The sequence below is a fragment of the Rhincodon typus genome, chromosome 45 (genome assembly GCF_021869965.1).
Source record: "Rhincodon typus isolate 14 chromosome 45, sRhiTyp1.1, whole genome shotgun sequence".
NCBI classification, from domain to species: domain Eukaryota; kingdom Metazoa; phylum Chordata; class Chondrichthyes; order Orectolobiformes; family Rhincodontidae; genus Rhincodon; species Rhincodon typus.
In genome coordinates this window covers 3,806,333-3,824,594 of record NC_063376.1, presented here as the reverse complement: position 1 = coordinate 3,824,594, position 18,262 = coordinate 3,806,333, and positions in this window count along the sequence as shown.

Here is an 18,262-nt window from a genome sequence, read left to right as displayed (position 1 = left end):
CAGGTGACTGTGGTTGCCTCTAGACACCACACAACACAATTAGACTTCACCCACTCGCCCTGCATCACCCAACGACTCCCCCAGGCCGTTGGTTGCATGTTCCCTGGATCAAACCTGGAGAATTCTGAAAGGCCTGGATAGCGTGAATGTCAATAAGATATTTCCACCAGTAGGAGAAACTAGGACCCGAGAGAATTGCATCAAAGTGAAGGGACGACCCATAAGAATTGAGATGAGGGGGTATTTCTTCAGCCAGAAGGTGGCTAACCTGTGGACCTCATTGCCACAGAGGGCTGTGGTGACCAATTCATTGAGTGTCTTTAAGGCAGAGACAGATAGTTTCCTGATTATTGAGGGGGATCAAGAGTTACGGGGATAAAGCAGCAGGTTCAGAAACATATTATTGAATGGCCGAGCAGTCCCGAGGGGCTGAATGGCCTAATTCTGCTCCTATACCTAATGGTCAATCAGACTCACTCTTTGGATTTAGGGGCTTCGCAAGTGAGGAAATGATGGCGAGGTCTGGGCAGGTATCCACTGAGGTCAGGAGAGCTCTTTCCCAGCCTCGTTGGCATTTATTGTCCATCCCTAACTGTCCCCACAGCAGGTGATGGTATATCTTTGTAACCAGCGACAACGCAACACCACTCCCTATCTCCGTAAACTCCTTGAGCCCCGGCCCTGCTTCCTATCTCTGTAGCTGCCTCCAGCTCATAAATTCCTCCCTTTCTCTTTATCGTTCTTCAGCACCTACAGCCTTACACCCCAATTCTTGTTGAAGGTGGGGATGCAGCATGTCCCTAATGGAAATACAAATGTTTACCTGGGTGCTCCATATGCTCCACTAACGTAGCTATCAGCCCCTCTCACACTGTTTGTAGGATTACTTTTGCACAGTGTGACCCAGCGACCAGCGGCAACTGTGGAACAGAGAGATTACCACAAATTGACTCTCACTGCCAGAACGAAGGCACAATATAAAGTAATCGCTTTTAATTCCTTGCGCTGAGACAGCAGGAGTGGGAGTGGATTGAATCAGAGACGAAAGTGTTTCAGGTGAGAATAGCAGAGTGGAATTAGATTGGATGGGATATTAAAGGGAGGAGTGAATAAGACGGAGAGTGGGATTTGGCTGGGTGGTGTATTAAAGGATGAGGGGATAGAGAGGGAGAATAGGATTTGATTGGGAGGGATATGAAGTGGAGTAGGGAGTGGGGGAAGAGTGAGTCTGGACAGTGTGAGATATTAAAGGGAGCCGGGAATGAGGGAGGAGTGCAATCAGACTGGGTGGGATATTAAAGTGTGCAGGGGGTGAGGAGGATAAAGGGATTGGATTTGGTGTGATATTAAAGGGAGCAGGGAGTGAAGGTAAGAGTGGGATTAGACTGGGTGGGATATGAAATGAATCGGGAAATGTACGGGAGGATGGGATTAGTCTGGGTGGAATATTAAAGGGTGTGGGAATTGAGGAGAGTGTTGGAATCAGTTGTTTGGGATATTAACTAATGTGGGTAGTGCCGGTGAGAGTGGGATTCGGCTCTGTGGGATATTAAGTGGTTGGGGAATGAGGGGGAGAGTGGGATAAGACTAGGTGGGATATTAAAGGGAGTACAGTGTGATAGTGAGATGAGACTTGGTGGGATATTAAGGGGCACAGGCAATGAGGGGGAGAATGAGATTAGACTGTTTAGGATAGTAAAGGTTGTGGGAAGTGAGTGGGAGAGAGGGATCAAACTAAATGGAATATTAAATGGAGCAGGCAGTGAGGGGGAGAGTGAATCGCAAGATGTTTGCACTTTAAATGCTGGAATGTGACTGAAGCTCAGGGCATTTTGATTCAGCAATAACACACTAATCTTCTGGAACAATCCATGGACAGTATTGGTAGAAAAAGGCTGAAAGTCCTCACGGACAAACCCTGTTAAATAACATCTTGAGCAGGAAATGGAAGCCCCAGCTTTCAATTCCTGTTTGTTTGACCATTGCCAACTTTGGATTCTTTGTGTATCCATTTTGAACAATAGATCACTCTGTAAGTGTGAAACATTTCTACTGTATCCCTTTGAGTCAGACACAGCATAAAGTAAGTCACCATGAGATAAGAGAAATAGGAACATGAACATGATGAACATGATGATATTGGAATATCTGGGGAGAATGATTCAATCATTATTTGAACACACTTGTCCAGTATTCATCAGCTCCAACATTCATTAATACTCAGCACAGCTCGATCAAGTTTGCTTTAGGTTTAGTATTAAGCCAGATAGAGAGGATTCGAGTACAGGAGCAGAGACGTCTTGTTGCAATTGTCCAGGGCATTGGTGGGACCACACCTGGAGTATTGTGAGCAGTTTTGGTCTCCTTAGCTGAGGAAGGATGTTCTGGCTAAAGAGGAAGTTCAAAGGTGTATTACCAGACCGAATCCTGGAATGGTAGGACTGATGTATGAATAGAGACTGCATTGGTTAGGATTTAAATACTCACTGGAGTTTAGGAAAATGAGGGAGACGGATCTTAAAGGAAATGCAATAGATGCAGTCGAGAGCATTTGTGATTACCGGTGGGGGGATGTTACAGTGCTTGAATTGTGAGTCAGTGGAGGGGGACTGGTTAGGCAGGTGGGAGATGAAGAAGCAGAGGGCTTTTAGGCCAACTGTATGGGGGATACATGGGTACAGGGATTGGATGTCCATATTGAAGATGAAACGTTGGGGGCCAGGGAATGGGAAGTCTTCGGGGAGGTGGACGGTTTGGGTGGTGTCCTGGTCGTAGGAGGGCACTTCCTGTACCAGGAGCATAAAAGAGATTCAAGGTAATTGGAGACTCTGTATTTCAACCTCATCCACTTAACAGAACTTGTTATTCCCCTTAACAACTTCTTCCTTAACTCCTCCCACTTCCTACAGGCTCAGGGGGTGGCCATGGGCACCCGCAAGCTCCCAAGCTATGCCTGCCACTTGGTAGGATACGTGAAACAGCCCCATTTCTGCTGTTGCACTGGCACTATTCCCCAAATCTTCGTCTGCTACATCAATGACATTTTCAGCACTACCTCGTGCTCCCACGAGGAGCTTAAACAGTTCATCAACTTTATTAACACCTTTCACCCCAACCTCAGTATTCACCTGACCATCTCTGATACCTCCCTCCCCTTCCTGGATCTCTCCATGTCCACCTCTGGTGACTGCCTCAAAACTGAACTCTATTTCAAGCCCACCGACTCCCACAGTTACATGGACTACACATCCTCTCATCCACCTTCCTGCAAGAATGCCATTTCCAGCTCCCAATTCCCTTGTCTCCACCATGTCTGCTTCCAAGATGGGATGTTTCCTTACCGCACATTCCAGATGTCATCCTATTTCAAGGACTGTAACATCCCCTCTCCGATTATCGAAAATGACCGCAACCGCATCTCTTACACTTCCTGCAATTCTACTCTCATGTCCTCTCCCACCAGGAAAAATAAATGACAGAATCCCACCTGACCTCACATATCATCCCAACCAACCTCCACATCCGATGTATCATTCTCCGTCAATTCTGCCACTTACAATCCATCCCCACAACCAAAGAGATGTTTCCCACACACCCCTATCAGCCTTTCATAGGGACAGCTCTCTCTGTTACTGCCTCATCCACTCCACACTCCCCATTTACCCCACTATACGCTGCAACCACAGGAAGTGCTACACCTACACCTATAACTAACCCCTCACCTCCATCCAAGGCACAAAACAAACCTTCCATATCAGACAGTGTTCCACCTGCACATCTGTCAACTTGCTCTACTCTATTCGCTGCTCCCAACGTGGTCTCCTCTACATCGGTGAGTCCAAGCAAAGGCTCAGAGACCATTTCGTAGAGCATCTGCGTGAAGCGATCCCCAAGTCTGCGCTAGCACTGACTGATGTAGAGGAGGCCACATCGGGAGCAACATTGGGATAGAGTCGACCAAGGTGGAGGATGTAGAGTTGAACCCCTGTCAGATGTGAAAGTTTTGCTTTGGGCCTTGGATGGAGGTGAGCGGGGAGATGTAGGGGAAGGTGTAGCACTTGCTGCGATTGCAGGGAAATGTGCTGGGTGTGGTGGCAATGGTGGGGAGTGTGGAGCGGACAAGGAGTCGCGGATTGAGCAGTACCTATGACAGGCAGATTAGCATGGGGAGGGACATAACTCTTTGATAGTGGGGTCGGATTATATGTGGCGGAAGTGGCGGAGGCTGATGTGCTGGATGCAGAGGTTGGTGGGGTGGTATGTGAGGACCAGGAGGACTCTGTCTATATTTTTGTTGTGGGGACGGTGTTAAGGGCAGAAGTGCAGGAAATGCAAGAGATCTGGTTGAGAACATTTTTGATCACCAGAGGGGTGATGTTGCGGTCCTTGAAATAGGAGGATATCCGGGAGTGGAACGCTCCATCTTGGGAGCAGATGCGGCAGAGGGGAAGGAATTGGGAGTGAGGGATTGCATTCTTGCAGGAGGGTTGGTGTGAGAGGTGTAGTCCAGGTAGCTGTGGGAGTCGGTGGGCTTGTAATAGATGTCGGTGTTGAAATGTTGACCTCTGTGTTGAAGTGTTGAAGCGATCCCTTCCTCCCAAGTCCTCCGCCTCTGTCGCATTAGCTCCCAAGATAGAATTTTCCACTCCCAGATGTCCTCCTATTTCAGGGGCCGCAATTGCACCCCTCTGATGATCAAAAATGTTCTCAACCGCATCTCTTGCATTTCCTGCACTTCTGTCCTCAAACTCCCTCCCCACAACAAAAATAAACGCAGAATTCCCCTGGTCCTCACATACCATCCCACCAAACTCAGCATGCAGCGTATCATCCTCCACCACTTCTGCCACCAACAATCCAACACGACAATCAAAGAGATATTTCCCTCCCCATACCTCTCTGCCTTTCATATGGATCGCTCACTCCACGACTCCCTCATCCGCTCCACACTTCCCATGAACCGGACCACCCTCGGCACCTTTCCCTGCAGCTGCAGGAAGTGCTACACCTGCCCTTACACCTCCCCCTTCAACTCCATCCAAGGTCCAAAGCAAACATTTCATATCCCACAGGGGTTCACCTGTACATCTTCCAACTTAGTGGACTGTATTCATTACTCCCAATGTAGCCTCCTCAACATCGATGAGACCAAGCGTAGATTCGGAGACCGTTTCGTAGAGTATCTGCGCTGTGTACGCGACAAACGACAACACTTTCCGGTCGCCCAATATTTTAGCTCCCGCTCCCACTCCCTGGGTGACAAGTCCATCCTCCAGTGTCACAATGACACCACCCGCAAACTGGAGGAGCCTCACCTCCTTATCCGCCTTGGGAGTCTACAGCCTGACGAGTCATACTTGGCATTGTTCAAAGATGTGTGATGTCTCATAACTTGGTGTTGTTTATACTTGCCTGATCACTGATAACTCGGTGTTGTTTAAGGATATTCCATGTCTTATGCCTCAGTCTTTTGTGAGGATATCTGATCACTGATACCTCGGGGGTGTTTAATCACTGATAGCTCAGTTGTTTAAGGATATTTCACGTCTCATACCCTCGGGCTTGTTTCAGAATATCGGATCAGTGATACCGTGGGGTTGTTTAAGGATATCTGATCACTCATACTTCAGGTTTGTTGAAGGATGTCTGGGGACTGAGACAACACAGTTGGATCTGGAGGATCACAGCAGGCCAGGCAGCATCAGAGGAGCAGGAATGTTTGTGTCTGGACCGGGATGGGAGCTGGGAAATAAAAAAGAGTGGAGAGGTGGGGCTGGGGAAGGTAGGTGGTATGGTGATAGGTGAATTCAGGTAGAGAGTGGTGAGGATTGTTTAGTGGGATGGGTGGGGCAGGTAGGTGGGAGAGGAGATGGACACATTGTGGAAGATCAAGGAGGGAGTAGGGAGGATGTGTGGTGCTGGGGAAGGTAGGTGGGGTGGTGATAGGTGAATGCAGGTAGGGAGTGGTGGGGGTTGGTCAGTGGGATGGGTGGGGCAGATAGGTTGGAGAGAAGATGGACACATTGTGTAAGGTCAGGGATGAGAGGCATGTTTGAACGTGGGATGAGGCTGGTAGTGGGGACATATTAAAGCAGATGATTTCTATTTTAAGGCCATCGGGCTGTAGGCTCCCAAGGCGGAATATGTGGTTTTGCCCTCCAGTTTGCGAGTGGTTTCATTGTGGCAGTGGACAAGGCCCAGGATAGACATGTCTCTCAGGGAGTGGGAAGGGGTGTTAAAATGGTTGGCGACCGGATAGTGTTGTTGTTTGTTGTGTGATAGGACAATATCCTGGATATCCGGGAGTGGAGCGCTCCATCTTGGGAGCAGATGCAGCAGAGGCGGATGAATTGGGAGTAAGTGATCGCATTCTTACAGAAGGGTTGGTGAGAGGAGGAGTATTCCAGGTAGCTGTGGGAGTTGGTGGTCTTGAAATACATGTCGGTGTTGAAATGTTTGACCTCAGGGTCCCTTCCTCCAATTCCTGCGACTCCGCCACATCTGCTCCCAAGATGTAGCAAACCACTCCCAAATATCCCGGATTTCCTACTATTTCAAGGACCACAACTTCACTCCTCTGGTGATTGAAAATGATCTCAACGGCATCTCTTGCATTTCTTGCACTTCTCCCCTCAAACACTCTCCCCCCAACAAAGGTAAAGACAGAATTCCTCTGGTCCTCACATACCAGTCCACAAACTTCTGCATCCAGCATATCATCCTCCACCACTTCTGCCACCTACAATCCAACCCCGCAACCAAAGAAATATTTCCCTCCCCATCCCTCTCTGCATTTCATATGGATCACTCACTCCGCGACTCCCTCATCCGCTCCACACTCCCCACTAACCCCACCACCCTCAGCACGTTTCCCTGCAACTGCAGGAAGTACTACACGTGCCCCTACACATCCCCCTTCACCTCCATCAAATGCCCAAAGCAATTTTGCATATCCAACAGGGGTTCACCTGTACATCCTCCAATTTGGTTTACTGTATTCGTTACTCCCGATGTGGTCTCCTCTATATCAATGAATCCAAGCGCAAACTCGCAGACCATTTTATGGAGCATCCGCGCTCTCTACATGATAAACAACAACACCATCTGATCACCAACCATTTTAACTCCCCTTCCCACTCCCTGAGTGACAGGTCCATCCTGGGACTCCTCCAGTGACACAGTGACACCACACACAAAGTAGAGGAGCAACATCTCAAAATCCGCCTCAGGAGCCTGCAGCTCAATGGTCTTAACATAGACTTCACCAGTTTTAAAATCTCTCCACCCCCAGCCTCATCCCACATCCAAACATCAGTGTCATCCCCACCTCCTTAACCTGAGATAAGCCATCCATTACTTTCCCCACCTCTCTACCCTACCATTGCTGCCGACCAATCACCATTGTCCCCAACGTTCATCCAACCTCTCACCACCCCACCTACCTTTCCACAGAACCACCCATTCTCTATCCCACCTCCTTGACCCAACACAACCTGTCCATCTTCTCTCCCATCTATCGTACTGACCAATCCCCACTACACCCTACCTGCATTCACCTATCACCATCTTACCTACCGTTCCCCAGCCGCAACTCTCCTCTCTCGATTTATTTCCCATCTCCATTCCCCCTCCCCATTTCTGAAGAAGGGTCCCGAACCGAAACGTCATCTTTCCTGCTCCTCTGATGCTACCTGCCTTGCTGTGTTCATCCAGCTCCACAATGTGTTGTTTCTGATGTCAGCATCTGCAATTCTTGCAAACTCTGCCTAAGGACTGATATCTCCCCTCATCCAAAATTTTGTAACCCAGCGAATCATGAACGGAGGCCATTATCGAGAAAGACATTGACCAATGTGGCTGCAATATTGATCTCTGTTCCTTTGTTGACCTCCCGTTCAATGAGTAATCTCTGGGCCTTAAGCTTTGATGGAGCATATTTTTGCCTGAAGCAGAGTGGAATGGTTCCAGTGGCTTGGTTAGGAGTTAAAAGACAGATGTCCACTTTAACCCACAGTGCGAGTGGCCAGCTCTGGACTTCCCAGAGTCTCCGTTCCTTCAAGAGCAGGTTGGGCCAGTTTTTGACTTGGCTAATGGCAAGTCAACAGAACAGAGCAGTTACAAAGCAGATGGAGGCCTTTCGGCCCACTGAGCTTCAGTAGACCTCACGCAGTCCATGTGGAACAGTCTGAAGGGCAACAGGGAGATGAATTTATTGGATGATATTTCTCCAGTGGGTCTGACACAATCTCACTCGCCCTACTCAGCAGGGAGGTAAAGATTCAACACAGGTCCCCATCGCTGGGTGTCTCTGGCATCACCTGTAGGTGAGACCAGGTAATGACGCCAGATTTCCTTCCCTGAAAGACATGAGTGAGCCATTCAGACCATCGATGATGGTTTCACGGTTGCCATGACGGAGACTGGCTTTATCATTCTGATCTCATTCACGATTTAATGCCCGTGTAGCCCAGGCAGACTGCGGCAGTTTGAGAAGACAGCTCACCACCGGGGCCCTGATGCACTTTTGTCTGAATGACCCCTACTTTGCCCCCAGAACCTGCACCCACTACCCCAGCATCATGAACCTTCCTCCCACAAAGCACACTGACCCACATCCGTGATTACAACACAGTGGCCAACACCACCCTCCCCAAAACAGAGCCTTTGGGCGCCAATTATGAGACCCCGACATAACCCTGTAATCCCACCTAAGGTTTCTTGTGCTGCTGCAGTATGGTCCCTGCCTCTGAGCCAAATGTTCCAGGTTCTAGGATATAGATCATTTGGATAGTTGGGCGGAGAAATGACAAATATCGTTTAATCTTGGCAAGTGTGAGGTGATGCATTTTGGTGGTCAAATGCAAGATGAAAGCATCCAGTAAATGGTTGAAACCTAAGGAGCATTGATGTACAGAAGCCTCTTGGGGTCCAAGTCCATATCTCCCTGAAAGGGCCAACACAAATGGATCAGATGTTAAACAAGGCATATGGCATTCATGCCTTCATCAATTGGGGCATTGATTATAAGGGTTTGCAAGTCAGGTTGCAAATGTCTATGATTTTGATCAGGCCACACTTGGAGTTCTGTCCACAGTTCTCGTTGCTGCACCGTAGAAAAGATGTGAAGGGCTTGGAGAGGGTGCAGTAAAGTATGACTGGGCAGTTGCCTAGATTTGAGTGCATTAGGTATAAGGAGAGGTTGGATATTGTTGAATTATTTCCTCTAGAGTGTCAGAGACTGAGGGGTGACCTGATAGCACTATACATAAAATTGTGAGGGGAATAGATAGGTTCATTAGTCATCGTCTTTTTCCCAGGGTGGAAACGTCAATGCCTTGGCAATGTAATTTTAAGATGAGGCGGGGGAAGGTTAAAGGAAATGTGCCAGGCAAGGTTTTTATGCAAAGGGTGGTAATTCCCTGGGGAGGTCATAGTAGCAGATATGATAGCTATATTTAAGAGGCATTCAGAAAGGCATACAAACAAGTAGGGAATACAGAGATACAGACCATGTGCAGGCGGATAGGATCAGCTCAGAATTGCACCATGGCCAGCACAGACATAGTGGGCCGAAGGTCCTGTTGCTGTTTGGAACTGTGTTCTTCCTTCAAATCTCACATCCCGCAGAGAGCTGAGCCACAAGCTGTGTGGTTTAAATAGAAACCTGCGAAGGAGGGCTCCCCACCACAGGCTGTCCTGCATTCTAGCTCGTGATCTTGTGATGAAGTCATAGTGTCCCTACCCTGGAGCACGAGCTCATGTATTCAAGTTCCGTCTGTGTTCAAAGTGTGTTGTTCTGTACCTGACCAGGTTGTTACTTTAAAAATACCCACAACCCACAAAAGAATTGAAATCAACAGAAAGCTGGTTTTACAGCACAGCTGCTGCTCCCGGTTGCAGGGGTGAAGCATGAAATCAGATTGAACAACCTTCCTATTCCTTCCTTGGGACCATGACTGCAAGATATTAATGCACTTTGGGTGGACAAACCAAGCTGATCAGCATGCCTGAGATTTTTCATCTCATTCCATTGTGAGCTGAATGGCATAAACATCTATTGGGCCTGAAGAATTGGTGGTGACTCTTTTCTCAAGTTACCCAACAATGTGCCACTTCCTCGACCCTTACTTATCAAGGACCCACCCCACCTCTCTTTCCCTGCCTTAAAAAACTCATCTTGTCCTTTCAAAGATGCAATGGTATTTTCCCCAGTTGCTCCCTGTGGGACAACATTCCAAACCCCAACAAGTCTTGTTCAACATGCACACACCCAACCCCCAAGGCCCATCGCCTCGGTCTCCAAAGAGGTCTACACATTGCAGAAACAGGCCATTCAGCCACATTGGGTGCATCCTGGAATTGAGGTGGAGCTAGATTCACCCATAGTCCCACACTAGAGATGGGTAACAAACGCTGGTCCACACAACGGCACCCACATCCCGTGAAGGAATTAAGATAAACTGTCTTGCTGATCCAGAAACTGTCAAGAGATTCACTTACATTGTTCCTTGAAAGTGGTGTCACAGAGAGACAGTGTGGTTCAGAAGGCATTCGTTTGCTTGCCATCATTGCTCAGCCCATTGTGTTGCGACATCTGGTTGAGGTTGTGTAAGATGTTGTTTAGGCCTGTTCCAGAGTACAGTCTGCAGTTCTGGTAAAGCAGCTATAGGAAGGATATACTACATTAGAAAGGGTGCAGAAAAGAGTTACAAGGACAATCCTGGACTGGAGGTTTTGAGTTATGAGGAAGACCCTGAATAGGCTGGGACTATTTTCCATGCAGTGTAGGAGGTTGACAGGTGACCTTATAGAGGAGGGGCATAGTAAAATGAATATCAAAGGTCTTTTCCACATCGTGGAGGGTTTCAGAACGAGAGAGCAGATGTTTAAGCTGAGAGAGGAGAAACTTAAAAGGGACCTAAGAGACAAGTATTTCACACAGTGTGTGGTGCATGTGTGGAATGAACTGCCAGGGGCAGGTACAGTTTCAACATTTAAAAGACATTTAGACAGGTACATGGATAGGAACATTTTGAGAGGGATGTGGACCAAATGCAGGCAAATGGAACTAGTTTACTTTGGGAAACCTGTTTGGCAGGGACGAGATAGACCAAAGGGTCTGTTGCATTGCTGTAAAACTTTTTGACTTTCTCTTCAGACGGACAACCGCGGTGTAATGGAAGGAACAGGAATCCTTCGCAATTCCACAGACAACAAATCTATTGCAGTGGATCTGAGGGGAGGGGACGAAGACATAGGTGAAACAGATTGGAAGGGAGCTGCAGGTGAAGGGTCTCAGTGTTGTTGGCATTAGAGATTGAGAGACTGAGTGCGGGCAGCATTCGAAGGCCTGGCACTTAGGTGAAGCCTCAGGCTTGTTGCTAGGACTCTGCCGCCTTGGCAGCTCTCAGCTTATCACAGCAGCTTCTTCATCGATTGGCCAGGGATCCATGAAGAGAGATGTTGTGAGGTAATGAGATGGGAATATGCTGAGGATCAGATCACATTTTAAGCTGAAATGTGCAATTTGCAGATCAAAGACCAATTCAACAGTGAACTGAGGGGAACTGGATCCCAGCGCAGAACCCAATGGGACGGAGCTTCATTTACAGTGGACAGCACATGGTTAGACACAGAGTAAAGCTTTTTCTGGACCTTCCCCAATCAAAATCACCTAGGACAATGACTGGACGGGGTTAGACACACAAAGTAAAAGACTGTCCCCATCAAATAAACCTAGGACAAGGTTGGCACAGTGTTAGATGCAGAGTAAAGCTGCATCTACAGTTTCCCCCATCAAACACTGCCAAGACAGTGGCAACGCGGGGTTACATGCAGAGTAAAGCAACCTCTACACAGCCCCCTTTAAACACTCCCAGGATATGGATGGGTGAATATTATTGTGTTATATCTCAGTTTATTCAGTGAAAACCAACATGTGTTTCTGATCCTTGTGGTTGTTGTAGATTGCAGAATGAAACCTGACAAGAATTTTCTTTGACACTCCCTGTTGTGGTTTGTAGCCCAGTGCCAGCCAGGAGTTTACTGAGCAAACCAATTTCGACACTTGCAAATGATATATCAAAGATCCAAACACTTCAAACAGAATCTGTCATTCTGAGATCTTCCCCTGCATCCAGCGCATGGTCATGGATCATTCACAGAAGCAGAGATAATTATAGCATAGAAGCAGGCCATTCAGTCTGTTGGCCTATACTGGTTCTCCCTGGGAGCAATTCATCAAGTGTCTCAACATCATCTTCCCCCTGTAAACTTTCGTTCCAATCTTTCGTCCAAACATAAATCCCATTCGGGCATTGCAACTCTCTGTTTCCAAATGGCATTCCAAATCCTTTGCCTGCATTTGTATCCTGGGCCCACATATACCCTCCAATCAGATGTCACAAGAAAAGTTGCAGACGGTTATTCTGTTTGTAGGAGCATGCTGTGTACAAATTTCTCGCTATGATTCTGACGTGACAACATCCACTGTACTAGGGGGTTGTAAGGCAACGTTAGTCTGCCAGTAGGTGTGAACAGCTCGACAGAAATGCACATCTTTAACACTTGGAGGGAGACAGGGAGGAGCCGTTGCAATGATTGTGTGCATTTTTCCATGGAGTCAGTTTGGGCTGTGGGACTGTGCTGCAGATGGGGCAGAACTATTTTCAAACTCTTGTCATTTCATCATTAATGCACAGAGAAAACTAATGGTATCTGCTTAGCTCAACATGCTCCTCCAACCCTCTGGTGGTGGGAGCATATGTTTTGGCAGTTGGGGGGGCGGTGGTTGGGGTGGGGATGGGGGAGCCGGAATAGCTGTTCCAAAGTCCCTCTCCACTGATTATTTCCTTGACAATTGCCAATTCCCAAAACCCTTCCACCCAACCATAATTGGCTCGGTACTGAGGAGGCAGGAATCCAGACAAAACTGTGGCCCAAAACTCAGGTGCACATCACCAAGAAAGGTCAAGGAGGGAGGTGTCAGACAGTTAAATTTTCAACTGTTCCATTCCTTTATTTGTCATTCAAAGTACAAAAGAGAACAGACTGAGCCGGTTTTCCCTGTTCAGCCTCAACGAGTGGTTTCAATGAGTTCAGAATTATGCATGTCCCAGGGGTTTATTTTCGGTCAGGAAGTTCAGATAAGGGGTGGGGTCGATGGAGTTGTCATACATCTGGATGTGGATGTGGGAGGCTATCTCCGGGTAATCAAGGCGAACGTTCAGATGTCCCCATAACCTCTGGCTCTTTTCGATCATTCCAAAATCACAATCAGGCTGGATATAGAAAATCTTCACACAGTAACCTGCAGTCAGAGAGATTTGTAGATATGAACCAAGAGGATTGTTAAGGGGCTTGACAGGGTCAATACTGACAGGATTGCGTTTGGAATATCATGAGCAGATTTGGGTACCGTATCTAAAGAAGGATATGCTAGCCTTGGAGGAGGTTCACAAGAATGATGCCAGGAATGAAGGGCTTGTCATACAAGGAGTGGTTGAGGATTCTGGGTGTGTTCTCGAAGGAGGTTAGAAGAATGAGGGGACATCTGATTGAAACTTACAGAATACCGAGAGGCCTGGATAGAGTGGACGTGGAGAGATGTTTCCATTAGTTGGACTCAAAAACACAGCCTCAGAGTGAAGGAATGACCCTTTAGAAGTGAGATGAGGAGTATTTTCTTCAGCCAGAGTGAGGTGAATCTGTGGAACTCATGGCCACAGAGAGCTATGGAGGCCAAGTCATTGAGTGCTTTAAGGCAGTTTAGACAGATTCTTGATTGGTAAGGGGATTAATGGTTATGGAGTGAAGGCAAGAGAATGGTGTTGAGAAACCTCTTGATCTAAACATGGAGCAGACTTGATAGGCTGAATGGCCTAATTCTGCTCCTTTACTTTATCTTATGATCTTCCAGGATGTTCCTCATCTTGGGAGGGTCAAGGACTAGACAGCACAGTCTCAGTATAAAGGGGAGCTAATTTAAGACTGAGATGAGGAATTTCCTCTCTCAGAGGGTTGAGAATCTTTGGAACTTCTTGCCACAGAGAGCTTTGGGATCAGAGTCCTTGTGTATATTTAAGTTCTTGATCAATCAGGGAATCAAAGGTTACAGGGAAAGGGCAGAAAAGTGGACGTGAGGAATGTTGAATCAGCTATGATCCTATTTAGTGGCAGAACAGACACAAGGGGCTAAATAGCCTACTGCTGATCTTATTTGTTCTTGTCGTATGGTTGATTCTGGAATTGAGCGTGTTGGCTTGTGAGGAGCGATGGAGGTGAATGGGACTATACTCATTGGAATTTAGAAGAATGAGGGGGGAACTTATGGACATATATAAAATTATGAAGGCAATCAATAACATCGAAGCAGGGAGGTTGTTTCCACTGGCGAGTGAAACTCAAACTAGGGGACATAGCTTCAAAATTACGGGGAGCAGATTTCAGACTGGTTTGAGGAGGGATGTCTTCACCCAAAAGGGTTGTGAATCTGTGGAATTCCCCACACAGGGAAGCAGCTGAGACTACCTGCTTGAATGTTTTCAAGGCAGAGATAGATAAATTTTTGAACAGTGAAGGAATTAAGGGTTATGGTGAGTGGGTGGGTAAGTGGAGCAGAATCCACAAAAAGATCAGCCATGATCTTGTTGAATGGCGGGGCCAGATGGCCTACTCCTGCTCCCACTTCTTTTGTTCTTATATTCTAATGTTCCGAAGCAGGCTCACTGGAATTGAAGCGTGAACTCTTTCTGTCTCTACAGATTCCACCAGACCTGCTGAGTTTCATCAATGTTCTTGGTCCTTGTTACGATGATATAATTCCTGGGCATGCCTTCCTCTCAAAGACCAGCTCCTTTCCCAGCTCCAAATTTCCCGATCATTCCTGCCAACACAACCCGTTTAATATGGGCCACCTTTCAAAACTAGGCCTTTTGAGGTGACGAGAAGCTGTTTCCATGTTTGTTGCAAATAAAAGGCAGATATTACCCGAAACTTTGCAGGTTTAGCCGCCATGACATTAACTGATTTGGAATGAAATGAGGAAATTATATGGGGCCTGGGGATGACCTAATTAATTAAAAGCTCACTGGTTTGTAAGTGATTGTGTGTGTGTTTCTGTGTGTCTGCAGATTAAGTGCTGTCATTCAACAGTAATAGACTGGACTGTCACAGAAACTCTGCTAAAGCGGAAGCTTTGCTTTCAAACACATACAATGAGTGAGATCTGAAAATGTGGGCTATTTATCAGTTGAATTTGGGATTGTCATAGAATTGTGTTACGTAGATGATCAGAGACATAAAAGTGGTGAACAGAAAGCTCACAATCAAGCTGAGATCAGAGTTCATCAAGACCATAATTTCTTTGAGGGGAGTGCAGAGAAGGTTCACTGGTTTAATTCGAGATGAGGGATCTGTCTTATGCGGAGAGATTGCGCAGTTTAGGCTGATACTCTCTGTGCAGTTTAGAAGAATGGAAGGAGATCGAATTTCGGTCCCCATACTACCAGAAGGATATGGATGCTCTGGAGAGGATACAGGAAACGTTTACCAAGATGTTGCCTGGTATGGGTGAGTTTGGCAATGAGGAAAGTTTGGATAGACTAGGTTTGTTTTCATCGGAATGCAGGAGGTTGAGGGGCAATCTGATATAAGTTTATAAGACTGTGAATGGCATGAATAGAGTGGAGAGTATGAGGCTTTTTCCGAGGGTAGAGAGATTACCAGAGGACACAGGTTCAAGCTGCAAGGGGGGTAGTCTAGAAGAGATTGCTAGGAATTTTTTTCACACTAAAGGTGATGAGTGCCTGGAATGTACTTGCTGGGGAGGTGGTGGAATCAGACAATATAGCAGCTTTCAAGCTTTCCTGTGCAGTATTGTTCTTTTGTTCTATAAGATGCTAAAGGGGATTGACAAAGTAGATATACAGAAGATGTTTCCCCATGTGGGTCATTTTGAATGCAAGGTCACAGTTTTAGGGTAAGGGATGGCAGATTTGAAATCGAGATGAGGAGCGAGTATTGTGAGGCACAGTTCCCTACCTCTCCCTTTCCCTCCGTGTCTCACCTGATCCCTGCAACATCACTCCATCATTACTCAGCCATCTTTGTGGAACAGATTGCCCTGTCTTATCACAGTCCTACTGAATGGGGCGTAGATGATTGAACCATCATTACAGATCACGTCAACTGCAAACGATTGCCTCTGGACACAACAGAACACAGTCAGACTGCCTGCCACTCTTCTCTAGGTCACTGGGCTCACAATCACTGAATGAATCTTATGGGATACTGAGAGGCCTGGATAGAGTGGACGTGGAAAAGATGTTTCCACCAGTTGGAGAGACTCGGACCCGGGGACATAGCCTGACAGTGATGGTATGACCCTTTAGAACAGAGATGAGGAGGAATTTCATCAGGCGGAGTGTGGTGATTCTGTGGAACTCTTTGCCGCAGAGGGCATTGGAGGCCAAGTCATTGAGTGTCTTTAAAACAAGGTGCATAGGTTCTTCATCAATAAGGAGGATCAAGGGTTACGGGCAGAATTCAGGTGAATGAGGTTGAGAAACATATCAGGTATGATCGAATGATGGAGAAAAGAAAAATAAAGAAGACAAAAAGCGTAAGGAAATAAAAAGGAGGAAGCATCCCGACTGGAGAAGACGGGCCCAGGAGCCCAAATGCTGCCTACCTTGTGCCACCATCTTGAAAAATCTCTACGGTGCATCCACACAAATTGGTAAGTCAATGTGGAAATGCCAAATCTCCTTAGCTTTCTAAGGAGGTACAGGCTTTGGTGTGCTTTCTTGATTGTAGCATTGGCGTGGATGGACCAGGATAGATCTTTGGTGATATTCACTCCTTGGAACTTGATATTCTCAACCACCTGTACCTCAATACCATTGGTAAAACAGGGGCATGCCCTCCACTCCACTTCCTGAAGTTTCTCTTCAACCCTCTCCTTAAGGCCCAATGACTTGGTCGAGGGCCCTTGGTTCCCATGACCTCAAGTTAAGTGGGACATGGGCTGCAGAGGGGTTGGTTGACTTTAGAGGCATCACAACTTAAACCCATTATTTTCATTCAACAAGAAAAGGTAGTAGAGCTGGGATAAAGTAGATCCTCAATGTAGAGAGAAGTTAGAATGTTTGGTTTCTGCTTGGAATGTAAAGTTGGCTTGAACTTTTGGAATACAGGATTGGCATCCGGATTTGGAACATAGAATTGAAATGCAGGATTGAGATACAGGATTGACCCAACAAGTTTTGAAGTAGGATTGAGTTGTAGTGTCAGGGTGTAAGATCAAGGTTTTGGATGGAAGATTGGAATGTAAATTTACCCTGTCGTGAGGCAAAATTGGGATTGGATCAAGACTGCAGATTTAGGATTGGGATTTAAGGCGAGGGTCATAGGGTTCTGAATTTGGATTCAAATGAAGAGTTGTGATGTAAGCTTGGAATCTGGGTTTGTAAATTTGTCCTGTTGGATTGGAAAATGGGAATTAGTAGGGTTATGGATTTAGGATTTGGATATAGGTAAAGGCTTTGGAATGTAATTTGGAATAGAGCATTGCAAAATAAGATTGGGATCTAGGTTTGGATGAAAGATTGGATTTGAATTTGAACTATTGGATGGAAAAACAAAATCATAATAACAAACATTCTTGATTATATGTTATTAAGCAAGCTGAAATGTTATTGTTACTGTGTTTTTGCATTCAGTCAATTGAAAACAAAAGGTTGAAATACACTTGGAAGAATTAGGGAATTAGGATTGGGATTTCCATGAGGGATTTGGAATTTGAGTTTGGAATACAGTTTTGCCATGTAAGATTGGGATGGAGGGTTGTGTTGTAGATTGGAAATATCAGGATGGGGTGGTCGATTGGGAGATAGGATTGGGGTGTAAGGTAGGAATATGAGATATAGAGTTCAATGAAAGAGTTTGGATTGCGATATGGGATTGGGACCATGTGTCTGGGCTATAGAATCAAAATGTAAGACTGATAGAGTGGGGGGATGTGTGTGAGTGTAAGCGAATGGAGCATGGAGGAGGTGAGATTTAGAGGTTAAAGTTGTTGCACTGGGAACGGTGTCAGCAAAGAAATCGATGGCGAACTGATGGAGGGTAGGAGACGCCATGGAATGATTGTGTAAGAAAGGAAAAGAAAGTTTTGTTCTTGTGCAATTTGTCCCAGAATCAAAGAGGAAACTGAAAGAGGGTAGAGGTTAAATGGTTTCCTATGGCGACAGCACATAGAGAC